The sequence below is a fragment of the Temnothorax longispinosus genome, chromosome 4, assembly GCF_030848805.1.
Source record: "Temnothorax longispinosus isolate EJ_2023e chromosome 4, Tlon_JGU_v1, whole genome shotgun sequence".
NCBI classification, from domain to species: Eukaryota; Metazoa; Arthropoda; class Insecta; order Hymenoptera; family Formicidae; genus Temnothorax; species Temnothorax longispinosus.
Window position 1 is genome coordinate 6,413,373 of NC_092361.1, and position 21,900 is coordinate 6,435,272.

The 21,900-nt window shown below is 39.9% G+C and overlaps 1 protein-coding gene across 1 annotated transcript in view; it reads right to left on the reverse strand.

The window, feature by feature from the left end:
- Positions 1-21,678, reverse strand: part of LOC139812332 (uncharacterized) — a 42,534-nt gene extending 20,856 nt beyond the window's left edge. The window contains exon 1 of the mRNA XM_071777074.1: positions 21,398-21,678. The gene's annotated coding sequence lies outside the window, so the exon portion shown is untranslated. The remainder of the gene's footprint in view (positions 1-21,397) is intronic.
- Between the last annotated feature and the right edge of the window lie 222 nt (positions 21,679-21,900).

The window sequence follows — 21,900 nt, forward strand, 5'->3', positions numbered from 1 at the left end:
ATTCATGTACTTTTACCTTGATCCAATTGCCGCACGCTCGCTAAGAGCGAATTCAATTGAGTCGCGTATCGCGAGGCATTCTTGCGAACGCAGGCATGTCAGAACCATTAATGCCACCCATTGTGCATTATATCCTAAGCCGAAATCATTCGAAAGCAACGATTCTACTCGCGGTACGTGCCGAGTATTTCTCGAGCGGTTTCGATGGGATGTCAATACCGCAAAAGTCGGTCATACCTCAGTTTTGCAGGTAGCAAGCACAGACAGCTGTAAGCTTCTCGCAATCGACAAAGACGAACTCGCGTACTCCTCTCATCCGTAACGACATCGCGTGCATTCGGGTGCGAATAACTATATGAAAACTGGAGACTAACTTTTACGCGAACGACGACGGGGAAAGGATCGGCGAGAACCGATTTAATCGGGGTCCGCGTGCGTGGAAAGAATAAAGACCGAGAAAGGAGAGAAATGGATGGTGTCGTCGATATCTCAACAATTTGATAAATTGTTATGGAAATCGAGTCGAAGGATTCCGGGTAGCTCCGGTGGTAGCTTTATGTTCCAACAGCCGAGTTATCTTTAGCCGTGTCGATATCGTTCATTGCGACAATCGAGAAATGGGTTATACTGTTCAAGCATAATGTACATAGACATACCGTAGAGTTGCACGGTATAATAAGGAAACAGACGGAGCATTATGTATCTTGCGCTTGAGGGTAGATTAGATGAGTAGATCTTAAATCCACTTCAGACGATCCACGATTCGCATCAGAAGGGAAATTCTGTTTATAATTTTCTACAAAGGATACAAAATACGTTAAAATAAGATATGCACACATATATCAAAAGATATAAAATGATAAATAAAATTCTATTTTAAAAATTATAGACTGAATTATAGATTACCTAAGGTGAGCTTTAAAGCGGAAATGTTGTCGATTGTTTCGATGTATAATACGCCGTCAAATAACTGATATCCTGTGTCTGACAGTGTACAACCGATATACTGTAATGTATCATATTCTGGAACTTCGACCTTAAATAAAATAGATTCTTTGACGAACTTAAAGTTAACTTTTTTCCTTCTTTTCCTTTTAGAAAAAATGTTAGTGCTTCCGTGTAAACAAGTTTGGTTTCTTAGAAGCGACGAGAAAAGTTCGCAATCAATTTCGTTGTCATTATTATCGCGCGATCCGAGTTAAACCCTCTCGGTCCTCTCTCGCGGAGAAAGAACAGCCGACTTCCCGACGCGATTAAAAAGTTGAACCGGGAAGAGCGCGGAGCGCCATCGCCAGGGGGCTATTATAACAGTGTATTTTTCTAGGTTTTACGCTCCTCTAATTCGACCCAGATTACCCATGATCGATCACCAAAGTCGATATCCCGCGAGCCTTAATTCGCCCAGCGAAAACGGTAGCGGGGCTGGGCGAAACCTATCAAAGTTAAGCACTCGTTAGAGTGCCTTCGTCCCCGGGCGAAGTTAATTCCGAAGTTGCTACTACGGGAGAGATCACGTTCTGAGTTTTATACAGTCGCCTATTTTCATTCCGCATTCTATGCTCCCCCAACACTGCAAATTGCATTATAATCACATCGATTAGGGAATTATGCTCATCATAATCTGTAGCCTAATCGCGATGTAATTGAAAAAGTGCTAGAAAGAAAGAAAGAAAGATAGAAAAGTCAGGTGCACTTTTATACCTTTCAATTAGGTTACTTTTTTTAAATGAGAAAGAAACTGAATACGTTTTCTACTATGAAAATTTCTGATTTGTTATATCTAAGCTTAATGAAAGGTAAACTTTTTATTTGTTTTCCTCGATAGATTTTATATTTTATGATTTGTAAAGCTAAACCTAGTCACGATAGTTAATTATCCACAATGTCTTAAAAAACTTTTCTTTTTGTTATTATAACCGTTCTTTTTGTTATTTGTATTTTCCTTGCAAGATTTTTTTTCAACTACAGGGCTCAGATTTTCGGTTTATAAAAGAAGAGGATTTCACAATGGTAACGCGCTGTAACAGAAAGAGTCCTGAAAAATAAATGTGCGCTAAATTGATGATGTAAAATTATAGCTTTGACGTACGAAAGCGGATATGAATCGATATGATCTAAAATTAAATTTGCTTGATAAATATAATGGTATTTTAGTTCAAAGAAGATAAAAGGAAAGAACTCAATTAAGTAATTCTCTCTAATCGTTTGCAATAAGCGAATACCATTACATAGGTTTTTCTCGTCACGTAATTTTCTCACGCGTATAAATTTCTTAAAAATAGTTGTGAAAATTCTGCAGAAATAAGTTTTAAAATATCGCAACTCCCAACCGTATAAGCGCGTATCTTGTTGTAAAGTCGGAGAAGAAAATAAGACCGAAGTTGTCGACACTTGTAACAAAATCGAAAACTAAATAAAACCGAATAAACAGACTGCTCGTTTGCGCGCAAAAAAAATGAGCGAAATGAAAATTCCGCGGCGCATCTCTCCTAATAATCACAATAATGGAGAGACAAAGAAACCTTTCGCCTGGGATGTCGCACGACCGACGGTAAAAAGACCAGCAAGAGGAAACGCAGGAGAGACGCGAGAGTTGAAGCGCCGTTAAACAAAGTAATGCCAGGCTGTCACCTCCTTTAATCGTTCGTCACAAAGCAAGCGAAACTACGTCTACGTTTCTCCGATTGAAACAAACTCGGTGACGCGGAACAACGGCGAAAGAGGAAACTTGCTGCACAAACGTCCGTTCATGATCGTGAAACGGGTTGAATAAATCTGCATCTCTCATCGGCGTTTATTTTCCGCCGAGGCATTTTGCGAAACCAAACGGCATCTCGATATCCAACGATATCCGATCGAGAAATCATCGTCAGAAAATCGTCGTATATTAGCGGACTTACTGGTCCGAATGCAATCGCGACGTATTGACGAATCCACGGAAACCTTTCATCTCAGTTAATCAGAGAGGATCGACGGAGATTAAGAATATCGGGTAATAAAAGATCGAAAGAGAGGGAAGAAGAGAGAAGATGGAAAAAAATTGCCCTGACGAGAGAGCATAGTCACGAGCGACGAATCGAGGTCGCGCGCGGTTCATTCGGCCGACGATCGCAGGGAAGCTTTTTTACGCTCGCTCGAATGGAAGGATTACACATCCTGAAAATCCTGTATGCGACAGGGACGAACGGCTGCCGTCTCTCGTACTCGAGACGATGCATACGCGAACGTCGTGAGAAAAATTACAGCGCGAGTTACGCGAGAAAAATTTTGTCACGCGATTTTCCCGCTCATAAGTTTCCAACTTCATACCTCATCGTGCAAGAATTATTAACGATACAGGAGTTTATAATTATTGGTTCTCAATCGTGCAACTTTCTGTAACTAAACTACATTTTCTTGACGTAACTGGGTTTTCCTTCGATAAATATCCGAAGAAAACTCTCGAGAGGACATTTATATCCCGGAAGGGTGCTTCTTGTGCATTGTGATTTCGCTAACTACAAGACAGCCGTCAAAGAAATCCAGTAGCAAACCCCGAAAGCTACACAGGGAAAGGGGAGAAAAAGATTGTCATCGAGTAAGGACCGTTAGGGGACACTCAGAATTTTTCAGTAAACGTGCCGACTGAATGAAGAATCCGGTTCAAAGCTGCACTTTCAAAGCTCACTGAGAACTCAATGCCAGAATTTTCTGCGCGTTCGCATAATACTCCAGGATACGTGGAATCCACGAGAAGCATTCCTAACGAGTGATATCTAAAAATAAGACAAAAAGCCAAACCGTAAGAGAGATGAAGAGGAGAAAATGGAAGCGACCAAGACAGATAGAGAGAAAGAGAGAGGAAATAGAATAGATAGAATCGGAATAAGGTTTTGCTTCTGAAACAGGACGCGCGTTACAAAGTAGAAATTGGGTCACGGCGAACTTACTTGATAACAGATTTTATTTGAGAATTATTTTGTTACATTTCCCATCCACGCTCTTTGCGTTATTTCGCTTAAACTTCAACGAGAATGCGCGAAACACCCGTATTTATTCTTCACAGTTCGACGTATTTGCCTAGAATTTCAAACGGGCGCATATTTGAGAAACCGTAGAGATTACAGTCCAGAGTCGGCAGAGGCGAAAATGAAATTTCGCGAGTGGATCGCCGCGCGTGCCCGCGCTGTGGACTCGTCGCTGACGAACCGAGCACGTTCCGGAATTAGCTTCTGCTTCAGGGATTATCAGACCTCTCGTCCCGGGATTCGAGGTTCGCGATCATTAGGGATTACGGTTGACGACACCTTAATTCCGGACGCGTGCCGATATCCGGTTAACGGAAGTCCGCTCGGCCGGGAACGAAAGGACCTCGCTTTACTTACAAAATGTTGGAAAAGGCTGGCGAGGAAATGAAGACCGCATAAGGAAATTAATTTTCTTTTCTCGCATCCGAGATGCACGACTCGCTAAGATCATCGAAATTTACCTATTCCACAAAGGCACATCGGATTGAACGCGCGATCAAACGTTCGAAAAACTGTTTTACACATGAGGGGATAAAGCTTTCCCGATATTCCCTCGCAAATGATTGCAGGATACAGAGTATTCATTATATACACCGTGCAATTAATTAATTTCAGATTAAACTCCATTCTGTGTTATAATACCCGCAATGATTTAAATATTTATAATATGGAGCGTATTAATGCAGCGTTTATAGGTAATGGCAATCGAGAGCAACAGACATTCGTCGATTTTTCAATTAACGCAGCGAATCGGAAAGCTTTGACAATTTGTAAAAGTGTATATTGCGTTTTGTAGAGTAAGGAACTCTTTTGCGCGACACAAAAAGGATGTCGGCGACGAGTCGGGAATATTTCAAACTTAAGCGGCGGAAAACGGGCGTGCGAGACAGGTGGACGCTACAATAAAAGTTTTTGAGATCCCGGTCGTAAAGTACAATAACAAAAGAAGCGCTAGAGGCGACGAATTGAGATAAAATTTTTAGGCGTTCGAAAGTAGTTAATGAAACAGCCCGAGAAGCCAGCGAAAACGCGAGAAAAATTGTATTAGATTGATTGAATATTGCTTGTAAAATGCTGACAAATGTTTCTATAGGTCTATCGAACTATATATACTAAAAAGGATAAAGGCGGATCGTGCACTTGAGGCAAATTGTCTCGTCAAACTTAAGATAATACGTTTCAATTATCGAGCCCGGTTTTATCGGGAGACTGTGAAAAGAATTGAAAGAGATTCAATAACGAATTAGTTATGCAAGCAATCTATTACGGACGCAATTATGATATCGATTAAGTACGCGAGAAGCTATATCGTCATTTAATCCGTTTCGCCAAATCAAATTATCGCGATACAAATAGTTACTGGGTGTGTATGTGTCTGTGCACGTGTACATGTGTATGTGCGAATGGCAAATTCAAATCAACATCTCCGTTCGAGTGTCCGCGTTTGTTCGCGACGTTTTATGGGTGCTCGAACGTGCCGAGGCGGCGGGCGATCGAAGTAACGATCGATGAGGGTCTCTTCTATTCTTCCCAGACGCCTCGAAACGTTCGTCTCGAAGTAAGACGCGGCACCCAATCGCGATAGAATGACACGGGATGCAAACCAGATTCCGATCTCGCAGACGAAAATAAAATGCCCGGCATCCAACGTACGCCAGTAAATTACTAACCGTCGCGCACGTTCTCGCTCATGTTTTGCGGAAGTCAATAACGTGTGGATGTGAATGAAAAGCGGAAGCAAGTGAGATGAGAATGTATCTGATATAAGAGCGAGACTGCAGTTGCCATTGTGAGAAAATCGTTCAACGTTATACCTATCTGAAATCCACATGTTTATGTATACATAAATGAAAAAAGGAATATATTTGTGACATCAGATACGACAGCAAAAGTGACAAAGTGTTCGTACGTGAAAGCGTGAATGCGGATTACTACAATCCGCATTTACAATGTTCGTGCATAATAATTTAGGAAAATTTATAAACGCGCGTTTAATAGCTGCTTCGCAAAACGTCGTCGACTGAAATAGTATGATATATGTACGTATATATATACACGTCTCGCGCGTGTGTTATTATGCATTAATTACCATGCCAAAGCCAAATTTACAAGAGCATATAATCGAATGCTTTCCCCTGCAGCGTTATAATCGCATTACACTCAAGTAACGCGAAATTATTACTGTGCTTTAGCAGTTATATAGCACGACACATGAAGCGCCGCTTTGAGAAATGCATTCGCCTCTAAGTAAGGAGAAGTAATTTTACAAAGTGCCTATCATAATGCCTCATAATTGAACCAACCGGGATACATTATAAATTATCACTTATAATTTAGCACCAATATTAATAGATATCGCATATACTGCTTGAGAAATCAATACAAAATATGAATTCTTTAATTAAATCGCTAAAACACTTATTCAGTTATTTGCAAATTTTACAATTGTTTACAAGAAGTGTATAAATTTTCATCTTGATATTAGAAAGTTACATTTCAAACGAAGCCATCAAAGCTTCGCAGAACAAACAGTTACATCACGCTATGTATATATATCTAATGTATATATTTTTATTTTTATTTCTCAATTGCGCGAATAAGTTCTCGCCTGTGATTATACCGAAACAGCAACTTCAAAAATATCGAAAAACATCCGCATCTATCATCCCCCTTTGTTATCGTTATACATCCTCGATCTCCCTTGTATACGCTAGCAAATCCATCACGACACATGTAAATTTTACATCCACTCGCGCGTATGTACTGCGTGCCCCGGATCGAGAGAAGCCAAAATAAATGGACGTTTGCTGAGTAGCTTTTAAGCAAGACAAAAGCCGCGATCCCCCGAGGTCGACGAGAAATTTCCCGATCAGCGACCGAATTCTGCTTTGGGAGTCCGAGAGGGTACAGATGGCACATTGTGCTCGAGTCGATGTCGGCGATGTTAGCCTGAGTAAATTGCTTCGTTAAGTCAGCACACGCTATTTTATAATCGCGTTTGAACAATGGCCGCATTTAAACCAGTCCTCTATGTTTAACATAAAAATTATCTAACGTAACAAAATAAAAATATATTTTCTGTTGTGAAATTATGTGTATATCAATGCGTAAGATTTTGCAGACGAGAAACAGAGCACGATCCTTTATCATCACAATTTTACAATCATTGCATTACAATATTTTCTTTATTCAATATCTGAACCCACGCTATAGTATAAATGAGATAATGTATCTAGCCGGAAGTTAATATAAATTATTAGTCTACTTAAATCTTCTTTCGTCATTCTCCAGATACATTCCCCAATCTCGCTTATTGTTAGACTGAGATCAATGATTAATAGGGATTCTTTAAGACTTCTTTTGTAACTTCTGCATATTCTGCCAATCCCCTTACCATTTTCTGAATTATAAGAGGGGATCAAGTTTATATATTATAAGAAAATGGGTGGTATTATGGAGCCCCAGCTGTTAAATAAATAATGATACTTCAGGGGCACTATTATAAGACCTGAGGTTATATAGGACTTTAGATATACGATCATAACTAACAATAAGGTGATTAATCAAAAATTAATAAATTAATAATTTATTTTAAATATTTATATTATTACTATTTTTTCAAATATATATCTTATTCTTGCTTAGATTCTTGTACAAATTGATCGAAATTTTAAAGATTTTTTAATATAATTTTTGTACACCCCATCTACCTCTTCTTGAAATGTGAGAAATCAAATTTAATATGTGGAAGAGAAGATGATATTAATTTTATTTCATTTTCAACAGTCTACGAGCTTTCAGTTTCAATAAATATATTTGACATCAATCTGTAGAAGCTTTAACAGTCTACAGTGTAAAGTGGAAATAAATGTAATTTTAAGAGCACACAAATAATAAATTAACGTATTCAAACGAAATAATTTCAAAGCAAAAGAAAAATACAAAATATTTTTATAAAACCTGATAAAATTTTATTTTTCTGAATTGTGCAAATTTCATGTTACGCAATTTCACTTCTACCTCGGACATTGAATGTCATAAATAGACTTTCCTCTGTACAAATGCCTCTGTTCAAGATGTGTCGCAGAATATTTTAGGAACGAAATCGTATTTTAGCAAACGTGCGATTCAATTATTTTATCTTATGTAAGGTCAATTATACTAATAACATTCGCATTTTCCATGTTGCTCTTACGGAGATAACGACATTGCGCCGTCGTTGTACCTTCCGAAAGCAGACCGGAGTACTGTATTACATTTGCGAAAGGCAGGAAAAACTTGTTACTGGCCTAGCAACGATGGCTGTCACGCAGACAACCGTTGAAAAATATTCCATTAGCGAGGTCGAGCGTTGTTCGCCTTGCAATGAAAAAAATGGCGGTCTCGATTTGTCTCTCAGTTAAAAAAAAAGAGAGCGATAGAGGAGAAAAAAGACAGAAACCAATAAAATCAGCGAAATTTTTGTCATAAACGAGATGCATCCGTTCATCGATCGTACCATCAAATTGGCTGTTTCGCGCTGCATTACTGATTGTTTGCTGCGCCTGTTACCTCTTGTACTATTTTATATTATTCTGCGCAAGTTACACGAAAGTTACATTATTTATACGTTTATTAATTAATATTATATAAATAATAATAAATAATATTTATATTGCGTTATTGTTATTTATATATTAATAAATGTTTAGAGACACACATGCACCGCACGCGCTACCACAAGAATTTCTCAATCATGTAATATTCCGATAAAATCTATAAATGAGGAAGAAAAAAATAAAATGTATATTATGATCTTTCTGCATTTTGTGACCACAGATGATATCACGTTGAATTAATTCATCAGTACCTTGCGACCGCGATACATTTTTATATATAGTAGCCTGCCTGTTTCCATCGAATAGATTTTTCCAAGCATTCGCCGTTCCCAATAACGTACACAATTAGCATTCGTTATTGAAACCTCCGATTCCACTGCCAGTCTCCACTACCCAGAAGAGAGAAAGAGAGAGAGAGAGAAAGAGAGAGAGAGAGAGCTATGTAAAATTCAATATCGGAAGAATCATTATTACCGTGCGCTGCACAATGGCGTTTAGCATAATCCTTTAATCAGCTTCGGGGAGAATACCGAGGAGAAGAAATTGTCGGTAGAGCGGTGTTTTTTAGGATCCTCCGAGTTTTCTGAGCACCGACAAAAAAAATAAATCATCCAGTAATTTTCCTCTACGTTAATTGGAAACGAACGTTTATTATAAACAGAGATCAACTGTGAAATTCCCAAATACTGTCAACTAGTCCTCAAAATCGCCGAAAAAGCTTTCGCGACTTTGCAGCCATCTCAATTATTCTTGAGAAATCTCCAGGAATCCTTCGGACTCTCCAGCATCCATCGATCTTTCGACAGACCCTTCGACCTGTTCGACAAGAGAGCTCTCCTTGTGAACAAGTAGAGCGGATCAAGATGTGCGTATTCGTCATAATATTTCTCGCAAATTATTAAATATATGGAAATTATTAAAAGACAAATGAGATGGGCTGTACCGCTATTCGAGTGTTCTTTATCGTGATTTCTTTTATCAGATAATAACTTAAGATCACGTGGATACTTTATTTATAAAAGGCTTCAAAGACTCAACTCGTATTTGTCTAAACGTCAGTAACGATTCGAGAGTACAAAGACGTTTAGCGAGAAAGGGGGTGGTAAAAATCGCCGAAGCAGGTAACATCGTGGAGTCAGAGCTATCGAGTGCCGATAGGAACGACGACGGCGGTGACGACGATAACGCGGCGACGACTATGGAGCAAGGATGTTGGCGGGGGATGACGGTGGAAGAAGCCACGGGAATAGAGGGTAGGTAGTTGGAAACCAGCAATTGGGTCTGCTGCCAGCGAACTGGGTGCTTGTATAGGTGGGAGAAGGTCGCGGGAGGAGTGTACCAGAAGCCTGAAAACCGGGTCACCACTAGGTCACTGAGCCTCCTCTCCTCCCCCCTTCTCGTCGCTGACAAATAAACCCGGGAAAGTGCTCCTTCGCATATACGAATTAATTATAAATATTATTGGCTGACCCACGAATTGCCGCGATAAGCAACTTCTCGGTCGAATACGGTGGTTTGGCCCTATATCGAGGACAAAGATAAATATTTGGTACCGTGCGGCTCGATAAATTATGTCGATTACTGCATTTCGCTGTGTAATTAATTATTGAACATACCATTGATGATCATCCGGTACAATGGCCATTATTGATCTATTTAATTTTCATGTGCACGCGTATAACACCTGAATACGGGCTTTGAAAAAATCCGGCACTGTGTATCGAAATACGATAGTTTCTTTTTACAGTATATTATTAAAAAGGCGAAACTGTGTATTCTGAGACTCGATTGAATTTATTCGCGATTACTTTCGCGCGTCCCCTTTCATCTCTACTCAAGACCCCGAATTATTTAATACGTAATATTTTGTGTAAAAGCAGGCTTTCAATTTCGACTCGGCTGGTGAAAAGACTATTCTCGCTTATTCAAACGAGAAAACGAACTCCTGGAAAAAACATGCGTATAACTCGCGGTCGCCCGATAGGCGGATCTATTTTTCGAGTTTATTGTCTGTCATCCGTATCGAGGACGGCGGGGCATTCGTCGGGTTTAACGCCGGCCATGCAGTGATATCGGCAAGGAAAACCGGATTTCCGTTACCGATAATAACCATTGACCATAACCATACTGAATATATGTATATACACTCCAGTATATATTCGCAAGGAATAATATTTTTAATAATTCATTGTCGCGCGTTAAAATATGACGTGTTAAACCGACGGCGCGCAATTCCTGGCGATGGTAATATCAAGAGAGAATTTTTACCAATTTATTCTTTTTATTTCCATCTTCATTAAATAAAAAACGTCCATCGTGCCAGTAGTATAACAATGGCGAGTACTCGGGCGAGTAGCAGCGGTCTGCCACAAAGCAGACAGGTAAGGAGCGATCGAAATAGGTCGGAAACAGTTAGCGTCGTGGTCTCGACGTTCCCGCGAGAAACATCGAGAACCTCGTTACAGATGGAGAGATAAACGTCCGTGCAGAATCGATTCTGCGATCGTATTAACCCTTAATCCTTAAGTGCTCGCGTGACGGAATGTTGCACAGATTCTCGCGTCGAGTCTCTTTTGATTTACCCTTACAAATCTGCAAATTATCAAAATTTAAAATAAATTGCATAAAAATAAAGTTCGCATTTTACAAAGAATGCACACAAGCAACTCATTTTCTATTATTCTCAATTCTCTGCTGGCTCTGAATATTTCAGATATTTTATAAAAAATGCTTTATCGCTCATCCGACAGGTAAATTAATAAATAAATGAATAGATTAAAGAAGAAAGAGATTACTTTGCTTCCGCGCTTACCGAGTTCCCGCTCATGAGTCTTTGCCTCGTGTCGAAATGAAATAATCATACTCGTATCGGATCGAATCACGTAAATTGATGAACGGTAATTATTAGCGTTATCGATCATTTCAGTAAAAGAACCTCACGCAAGGCTGACCTTTCCCGATCCTTTTTATATAATAAAAGGGAATAGATGGAATATGTGTGTGTGAAACCAATGCCCGTGAGTATCTAAGGGATTATCGAGTTCACCGCTGCGTCACGTCGGCATCGCAGTAGAATCGCTTCGCGAAGAGCCAGACCGCGCGAGTAAAGCTGGACCTGTAACGTTATACTGAACATGTATCACGCCGTCGTAACATTACAAATGATGGCACGTTACTGCGGTGTTACAGTTACTCCGTACAATGTCACGGCAGCGCGGATTACGATACGCAGTGGCGTTACGATGCACCTTACAATGTCGACATTACACGGATTATCGAAGGCGTGCCGAGATAGCGTAATTCGACGAGAAATATCGATTATGTGTAGCGGCACAATATTGAGTTTTAAGAGTAGAAAAATGCGTGGAAAAATCGTAAGCCGCGAAAAACTATTACGGATGAAAGCTCGTAAAAAATGCCACTTTCCTCGTAGAACTATCTTTTTTCCTTTACAGATATTAAAATACGTGCTTAAAATAAATTCTCCGCGATAATTACAAAAGTTCGGTCCCATTTACCGAAATTAATTGTCTATAGAGACGGCTCCGAGAGATACGGTAAGAAACGAGATCCTTATCGAGGATTAAGAAAGGAAGGACGGGTTAGGAAAGAAAGGGCACGGGTTATTATAAAGAATTTTTAATACAACGAGCGAAATGATAAGTGATATTAGACTACCGCTCGCGCGAACGAGCGGGCGGGACAAAGGGCGTTTACTCCACTTTTACGATAAATTGCTCCTTCGGAAATCCATTTAGCCATAGGAGAAACGGCGCCGCTCTTTCCCGTACCGGGCCCGATAAATGCATTATCGTTTTTCTGCCGTCGTCTTCTGCGAGACGGCGATAAAGTCGAAGTAACTCCGGCGCGGCTCACACGCGGTAAACACGAAATTAACACTCTCACCCGCCCATGCCATCACCTATGCGTCCTTCGGCCGCATACACTCCGCGCTACATGGCGATGCACTTTTCTGTCGATTGCACGTGCTCTCATATCCGACGCTAACGTTGTTTCAGTAACGCGTGCGTCCCCTTTGTTACGCAACGAGTGCGCAGCTGGCGCTCGTTGGCTCGAGCCGGCGGCAGCGTTGATACTTGCATTATTAAATTCTTTTTACGTGCCCTTTGAAATTTTCTGATGCATTTCCGAGAAAAGAAACCGACTGACCGATTCACTCGCGAAGATCTCAGTAATTTATTTCACTCTGTTATCTCCGGCGCTTTGCCTCCGTAATTGCAGCTAATCCGTGATAAATCACCGCTTTCCTTGAGTCCTTCAAGACTGACACAAAGAGAATTATGAAAGTGGGCGGCTTAACGAAGTTGTTTTCGCTAATCTAAACCCATCTAACGTTCCCTAATGGGTTCGTTTATTTGTCCTACGGCGAATGCGATAACGAACCGCCTGTCAATTTATTTAGAGACGCGACAAGGATAAATTGCTAAGACGCGCGCGATCGGCCGTCGTAATCATCGATCGAAGCTTCCTTAATTGCGTGTCAGGGAGCGAAGTTCCGTACGTAATGTCCCGCAGTTTAACGAGGCTAATTAGAAGTCGCATTAACCGTAACGTTCGTCCCTCACCGACATCCGCGAAGGCGCAAAATGCCCCACGCTCGACCAGATTGAAACGCTAGAACGTGCACGTTCGTGGAATCGATCGATCGATCGAGTAGTTTTCCAACGATTTCACGAACGCGTCATTACAGCACGTCGCAGGGTTTTTTTCCCTCCCTCGCGTGAATGACGCTGAGCACAAATGTACGAACGATTGTTGACGATAATCGCCGCGTCTTTCGACGGTATTCTCCGTCGAACGCGCGACGCGTTCGTCACCGTTCATCACGATCCATCACTCGATGCGCGACGGTCCCCTGACATCCAGAACGACGGATATCTCCCCGAGCGTCATTCTCAGATGCGATCTGCTGTTTCCTCTCTCTCTCTCTCTTTCTCTCGATGTCATTGCATCGAAACAAGACTCGTGATTTCCCTCGTGTCGTGCAACCACAACGAATCCGCGTGCGGTTTTTTCCTTCGGCGAGTACATCTTGAGGATTCAATCACGCTAACAGCACAGGAGTTACACACGCAATAGATACAGGATAAATCCGATCGAAATATCAACATTGGCATTTCAAACAAATAAACAGAGAATGCGGGTAATTCTGAATTGCAATTTGCTCTTCGATTCATCCATCAATGGAGTAACCTCGTTCTACCGACATGGGTCTTGTAATGCCGAACCGTCATCCATCGTGCCGCAAAGTCTCCGCGATGCGGAAATTCATGGTTCAACGAGCAAATTCCAAAATCGCACTTCCGCGTACATCCACCGTTTCGCTTTTTCGCGTGGTTTATTTTTCCTTCGTTTCTCTCGGGGGACGCGCTTATACGTTCGAATTTGCAGTGTGCCCCTGGGATCGCATCGTAGATGTAAACAAAAGCGACGACGAAGGAAAAGCAAGCGGGCCACTCAGCCGTGAAAACGGGGTCAAAGGCCACTCGTCAAAATTGGCATTCGTCGCAATTGCGCACAACTGAATGCGAATAAAGCGCAGGCGAACTCCTTACGGAGATATTCGATCAGAGGCGCGAGAGTAATATTATGCCTGCGCAAAAGATAAGACGATAGAGAGAATCTCCCCTGGGAGATGCGCGGAGAAATTACTTTGGTTATTCGACTGCGGAGGAACGTTTCTATATGCTTATCTACATAAGTCACGAATCACAATAAATCGTGTAACCAGGTATAATGTAAAGTTTTTTTTTTAATGAATAATAATAAATCAACCGTTTAAAATTCCTGCTCGATCTCTATAAGCGGTGATCAGCAAAGGGAGATTCGGTCGAGTGTGAAGGAATTATCAGAGACACGGACATAGAACGGATGAAAGATAGAATTTCAAAGAGCGCGCTGCAGATCTCAAGTACCATTTAAACCATTCGACCATTCAAAGGGTTTAAATTTTTATGTAATTGCTTGAAAAGATTACGAAGGTTACGCAGATCATTCCAAGCAAGTCGAATTATTTAACATTAGATATCGAACAATTGAAACGGTATATGGAGAAAAAATTGTAATAAAGTTTATATGACAAACATTTCTTTAAATATATTGAGATTATAAAATTGCGATATTTTCATTTAAAGATGTTACATATTTTATACTTTGCAAGAGAATTAATTGTCTGTTCACGAATTCTGACGGCAAACTCTAATAAAGTATTTGGTCGACCGGAAAGGAAAATAGAGAAAGAACGTGATTACTTGTGGTTAGGGATCAAAGAGAGAACGGCAAATGCATTTCGCCACTTAACTGGAAATCTGCAGTAGCATAACGAGTCGATGGAGACTCTTACGTCCGAAAAATATGCGCGCTTCGTTCGGAATAGTAGCCACCGCACGGCCCCAAATCGCCGTGGCGCGATTTCAATGCCGTCGCTCTCCAACTTCCTTTACGGCCACTAGCCGCATATTTTACAATGTAAAAGCCATAATCCTTATATTTCGCAAAATTTCCTCTCTTAGAAATGTTATCAATTCAGGAAAATTCCCAGAAGATAGCAGAGAGATCGAGGAAGGACCTTCCGCGCAATATGATTTGAGGTATAAAAGAATTTTAAGAGTGAACCTGATGTAAGTTTTATATACGTGACATGTGTTGCACAATGTAAGAATCTGTAAGATCTTTTCTAGATTCTACCTTGTTCCTTCTGTGCGCGCATTTTCAGTAATTACAGCGATCCTTTCGTCACGTGAGTTGACTACAAGAGTCAAATGCAAAAACGCTCTGGCTCTTTGGAAAGGCAATAAAATGGAAAAGCTCTCTCGCACGAGAGAGTTAATAATGAGTCGCATCGACTGAATTACGTGCAAGATGATTTCAATATTCCGACGTAAAAGGGATTCGCTGTTCGATAGCTAAGCGTGGGCAAAAGAAAGCGTGCAAAGAACATCAAAGTAAGAGCAATCTTCGTGCACTTTAATATCGCGCAAAATGGCATAATAATTGTATCATTTATAAAAGAACATTAAATTATATATATATAGATACGTGTCGTAAGAAATTCGTAAATTATTTCAACAAAAAAAATATCTGCTGTTTAATCGTTAGAAATCGATTAATTAAAAAAACTATTAGCTTAAAATACCCTACATTCTTAAAATGGGAAAATATAAGAATATTAATTAGCAAAAATACGTAATCTTCGCAACTTCCATTGTTTTATATGCGGTATGAAACTTTGTTTCACACCCTGCAGAATAAACGGAAAATCCACAGAACGGAGTTTACGAGCTCGTTTCCATTCGTGAATATATCCACTCCGCGCGCAGCGTGTCTTCGTACCTGTCATTTCACTTTATGCGCGACGGGTGTGCATTTCTGTACCGTGGAAGTTAATCAAGTACTGATTAAAGAGCGCGCCTAATTAGAGAGTTCGCCTGAGAGCTACTTTAGCACGTATGTCAAATCAGGTCGTGAGGATGCCGACGTTGATATCATCTCTAGCGTGTTTATAGAACAATTCGCGAAAATGTGCGACAGTTATTGTCGCAATTACTGTTGCATTCATCTCTCTCGAAATGTGGAATCCGATGCTCAAAGACTTCCCGGAGGCTTAATTCGCTGGTCTCGTAATTTCTAAAATTAAACGTTCCTGTAATAACGTCGCGCCTACTGTCCTTGTAAATTTCCTGGGATTCAAGAGATTAGAGAGAGAGAGAGAGAGAGAGAGAGAGAGAGAGAGATTAGAGAGAGAGAGAGAGAGAGGGGGGGGGAGGGAGGGGGAGCGAAGGAGAGCATAAAAAGCAATAAACGTAATTCTCCGAGTTAAATAGCGGCTAATTCTCAGAGACAGAGATTTAAGGGCACGAGATACGCCACGCAAAGTTCTGTCTAACTGAGGAAATCGCTCGCGGAGCAAACGACACACGTAATTAAATCTACCGCGTATCGAGCTAAACTGCATCAATTAAACAGAAGTCAGGATAAATCGACGTCGATTTCAATACGGAACGCGTCAGCGCATATATTACCGCGCGTTGCACGCCGTTGCCTGGCGAGGATCTCGGGATTATCGTGCGTGGGTGTATGATGTCGCGATTGCGTCGAGGTTGTGCACCCGGAATTTGCGAAGAGCTCGGATTATCAATTTTTTTCCGCCGCTATTTCCATGCATAACTGATGAACCTTTAAGGGATAGAAATATCTGCCGCTGGTGATTTTGAATTAAAATAACGACGGGAGCCCCGATATAACGACAGCGTCACTAGCTGGACATATCATTGAGATATCAAGCACGGGAAATGGAAAGCATGCAACTTATATATATGTAGTACTACGAATATCTCGGAAAATTGCAGAGAATATATACATATATATATATACATATGTAACGTCCAGTAAATCGCGATATAACGGCGAAGAAATGTTGATACAGAATAAATGCCTTCGAAATTGAAAGATGTAACGTCTGAATGCAACATCTAAATCGAATTCCATCATCGCTGTTAAAACATGTTCGATCCCAAAATTTTCATCGATTGGAACATTTGAAGAGAACTCTCCTGCGCACGTACATATACATATGTATATCGCTCTATAGAGTCTATAGGCTCTCTGACGTGCAAAGCACACGCATACTTATCTAGTCCGTGTCGGATAAAGATACGTCGTCGTATTCGCGCGCTTGACATCTGGCACTTAAATCGAGCTCGCGTCCCGCGAAATTTTAGCCGACACCCCGGTAAAAGCCCTTCGAGACTTTTAGAATAGAGCGCAGACGATGTGGGAATGGCACAGGAATGGCGGAAACCAGAATAAATTTCAGAACGCGGCTCTCTCTTTTTCCCGATGCATCCGTCCGATTCTTTTCCGCGTCGTTTTCCCTCGCGATTTTATCGAACTGCTTTATGACATTCGCGAAACTCGCGAAGTGTATGAGTGAGTAGAGCGAAGAAATCTGATAGGAACGATGGTAGAATATTTCCAGAATACTATATGCAAGGATGATTTTGCATAAAGAAAGAATAAATGAAAATGTAGCATAACATTTTTTTATGTAATATTTTGTTTAATATTTAAAATATGGAAATAATTCAAGAAATAATTTCAATTAACTTTACAGAAATATAATTTGTGGTGACATAAATATTATTTATTATTTTATAAAATAGAATAATGGAATTTTCTGCTCGCGTTTTAATAGCGTTGAAAAATTCATGTTAATGTAAATTATATGAGCTTCAATAAGGTATTACTTTTCTGATTTTCAGAATTGATTTTCTTAAGAACAAAACTAAATAAGTATAGGTATGTAGAAATTTTAATTTTTATTCCAAATTTTATTCCAAAATTTTGATACTGTTTTTTCGTATCATTCCTTTCTAATTGTATATCAACAATAACAAATAATTCTATAAACTGCAGTATTATTACAAATCATAAAAATTAAAACCCCTGTTTTTCAAGTTTGATAAAGATTTGCGAAGGATATCCTTCGTACTGTGAAATTTATTCGTTTTTTTTATGTATGTTCGCCTACCGCGAGCAGAGTTTAATACGAAAGTCGAAGGGTCTTAACCCTTGGAATACCGGCGGATACACATCTCCTGGATGTTCATTTAAATTCTTGCCGCGACGGCAGCGACTGTATGTTGAGATTTTTCGTATGATGAATACATTTGGCAGAAGTCATATAAATTATATAGAAAATATTATAGCTATATTATATTATTATAATTGTTATATGCTGACCCATCAACAACTATAAGTTTATAGATGTTTTTTCTTTTCTCTTTTTCTGAAACGCGGAAAGGCGGAAAAACGCAGTTAACTTTATATTACATCTCTATTACAATCCATAAGTAAGTTTCTTTCCGATATCGTGTAAACTGTTTCGATAACTGTTTACTTAATAAGATGAACCTTCAACATGGTGAAAATGTCAAGTGTGATATTCTTTTGTCAAAGCAAAAAATAATATCAAGTTTTTTATTAAACTTCAGAAGAAACTATAAACTGTCGTAAGGTATAACGTCAATTTATTTTTATCCTGATTTACGAAGAAAGCAGAATCGAATTCCGCAACAAGATAACACATCCTCGTTTTTGTTATTCGATACTTTTTCATCATACGCGATGCTTCTTTCTCTTTTCTTAATTAAAAAGTCACACAAAGACGCATATTATTAATGTAAAAGAGAGTTCGAAGGGGATCGAAAATAAATTTTAATCAACTTCCTGGTTGATATTTCTATCAAATAGTTTTAAGCACGATAAAAATATGACTGGAATAAACACAAGATAACTTTATATTTTGGAAAATATGCTATTAATTTATTTAAATGCAAATAAATTTAAATAAATTTTTATTTATAAAAATAATAATATATATCTACATGTATATGATTTACACTATTTAATCTAATTAAATAGTAAGTAAATAGAAAATAAAATAATTTCTCTCTTTTTCTCTCTCAGAAACAGCTGGGTGAGATATAATGCGAGTTAAGGGGGGGAAAGGGTTAACGTATTTCGCTGGCGGCAGGCGAAATGTTCATCCGAACGAACTTGCTCACCACGAGTTCGGGAAACGGCGAAGTTCCGAGGTGGTGGTAAATCGAGGCACGAAACGCCGTATAATCCCGCAGCTCGCGAAAACCTTTCATCTCGCGAGGAATTAATTTATACGAGCGTGTTATCGGACGAAGCCGAGCCCTCCTCCCGCGATGGGATCCGTCGGCGTCGGTTCGAAGGGCTCGCGGTGGAATCCCAGAGTGGATTGAAATTGTTCGCGAATGAAATTCTCGGGCTTCAAGCTTTAACAAACTTGGGATAGACACGCGGAAGGCCTGCCAAACTTTGTCCGGGTCGGCCGAACAAAGCGCGACGATCAGAGAAGAAAAATTGCCGCGCCCATCCCCTTGTCTACCCGTTGCGCGAGAAATCAGCGTGATTAATTACGCTTTTTGTCGCTCGCACTCGGGTCGTTGAGTTGATCCGAGTATCCCTCCGCAGCTGACGCACGCTCTTAAAAGGGTAGGTACCTAGCTGAGCGGAGCGCGCTCTTTGATCGCCGCGAGTCCCTTTGCCATCATCGATAATATACGCTCGTCGCTCTATGGCAACGGGACGACGTGAACAATGTTTAATATCGTACAGTCGTAATCACACTTGCATTAACAATATTATAACGGTGATTAATTGTAAAGTCCCTTTTCGATGGTGTCTCTCCAACCGAAGAGAACATATCTCTTTTACCGCGTATTAAAACTCATAATACCCCGCGCGGGAGATGTTTAATATCATATAATTGCGATTTTAATTAGAGTGCCGCTGTAATTCTGATTGTTACATATCAGTAATTATTCAAAGTCGCCGCAAAATATCCACGCTTGGAAATAATGGCGTGCGGAGGAGCCAGCATCTTGCATGGGGTAATATCAAATGTAACGATCTATAATCGTTATAATATGCTTCGGCAAACTTTTGCCTATCGACCCTTGCTCAAACAAAGATATCTTCTTTTTATACTCGTTACCATTCGCTACAATGTGCTTTCGAATTTTGCAGCGTTACTATTAATTTACCATGACCACGTACGAATTGCGATCGGGATACGACCGCAAATGCCATGGATACCTTCATTCAGTGCGTGCGAGCGGGCACGTACAAATGAATTGAGAACTTTGAACACGCTGCCTTCCTACGTGATCGCGACCGACGTTCCAATCAGAAGCTGAGAGAACATCGTTGATTCCTGGTTCATTGGCGTGCGTGCCATCGATATATGAAAGTTTCGCGCTCTTTCCTCACAGAACGAAATCGATGTTCCAAAGAAGATAACTATATCTGTCTGCAAATTTCATTGTTTCTGATGAAGACCCTTCGGTATCAGCCGATAATTTGATTATTCCGTTAACCGTACATATACCAATTTTGCCATTTAGCTTAATAACCATTGTCTCAAATAACTATCATCTCATATATAACATATTAGACAAGACATTTTAAAATAAAGATATTTTAGAAGAAAATTATTCTATTATTTTTAGAAAAAAATAATTTTTTAAAATGTTCAAAAAAAAAAAATATATATATATATATATATATATATATATATATATATATATATATATATAGAGGAAAGTCCCCTATTATGAGACAGAATCCTAATATGAGATATGTTAAGTTAAAAGGCCCTATATAGGTCCCATCTGTTGATCCCACTATGAAAAAACCCCGCCATCTCATATTAGGAACCTATCTTACAATAGGGGACTTTCCTCTATGTATGTAAAAATTGCATAGATTTGAAGAGAACATTTAATGGTTTTTTTTTCATGTTATTATTTTTAAAATATATCTCAAGTTTTAATAACACGTAGCAAAATGATGGTCGGAAGTATTTATGAGTACCTATAGAGTTGTTTTACAATATAAATCATAAGCACTCTAAATTTTTAAAACGTTTTCCAACAATTTTTAACTTTGAACTATCGAATTCTTAATTAAGTAATAATAATATTAATAAATATAGTAAATATATGTACGACGTACGGAATATTTTTAAAATATGGAAAAACGTGTGGCCGCGTGCTCAGCGCGGGTCGCGCTCGTGAATGAAGTGACGCGATCGTATCAAATATTATTAGACTAAATCGTTAGCTAAAAAAAATTTGATTTTAATCGCCCATTAAATCTTTCGTAATTTAGAAATCCACGAAATGATCTTTTCGTATACTATCCATTAGGTAACGCGATACGTTTATTTTACCTATTTACCTTGTGGCGATCGTGGACCTCCGGGAGAAGAAACATTGAAAGCTTGCAGCACTCTTCTCTGGGTCTTCTCCTTTCTTAATACGTACACCTCATGTACTTCTCGAGAAAAGAAAAAGGTTCGAGAGAGAAGAGATAAAAAAGGAGCAAAAACGATAATCAAACTGTAAATCTAGAAAAAGAAAGAAGGGACAGTCTTGGGATTGCGCGCGCACGAGAGAGCTTCCGCGAGCTTGCGACGGCACGTGAACCGCAACGGCCAAGTGGCGCAACTGAACTCAGCTGAACCGAGTCGGAGCTTAAATTACCGAAGAGAGAGAGAAGGTGGCGAGGGTGGCGGCGGCGGTGGTGGTGGCGGTAGCGGAACAGAGAGTGAGAATCGCGTCGTCTCCCTCGCATCGATTTACTGACAGTGGCGTGCGCTTCGCGACTCGTTCGCGAGAGGCTCGCGCACTCCAGGAAAAGCGGGAAAACGAGAGAAGAGCGTGTTCCCGAATTTGGGAAAT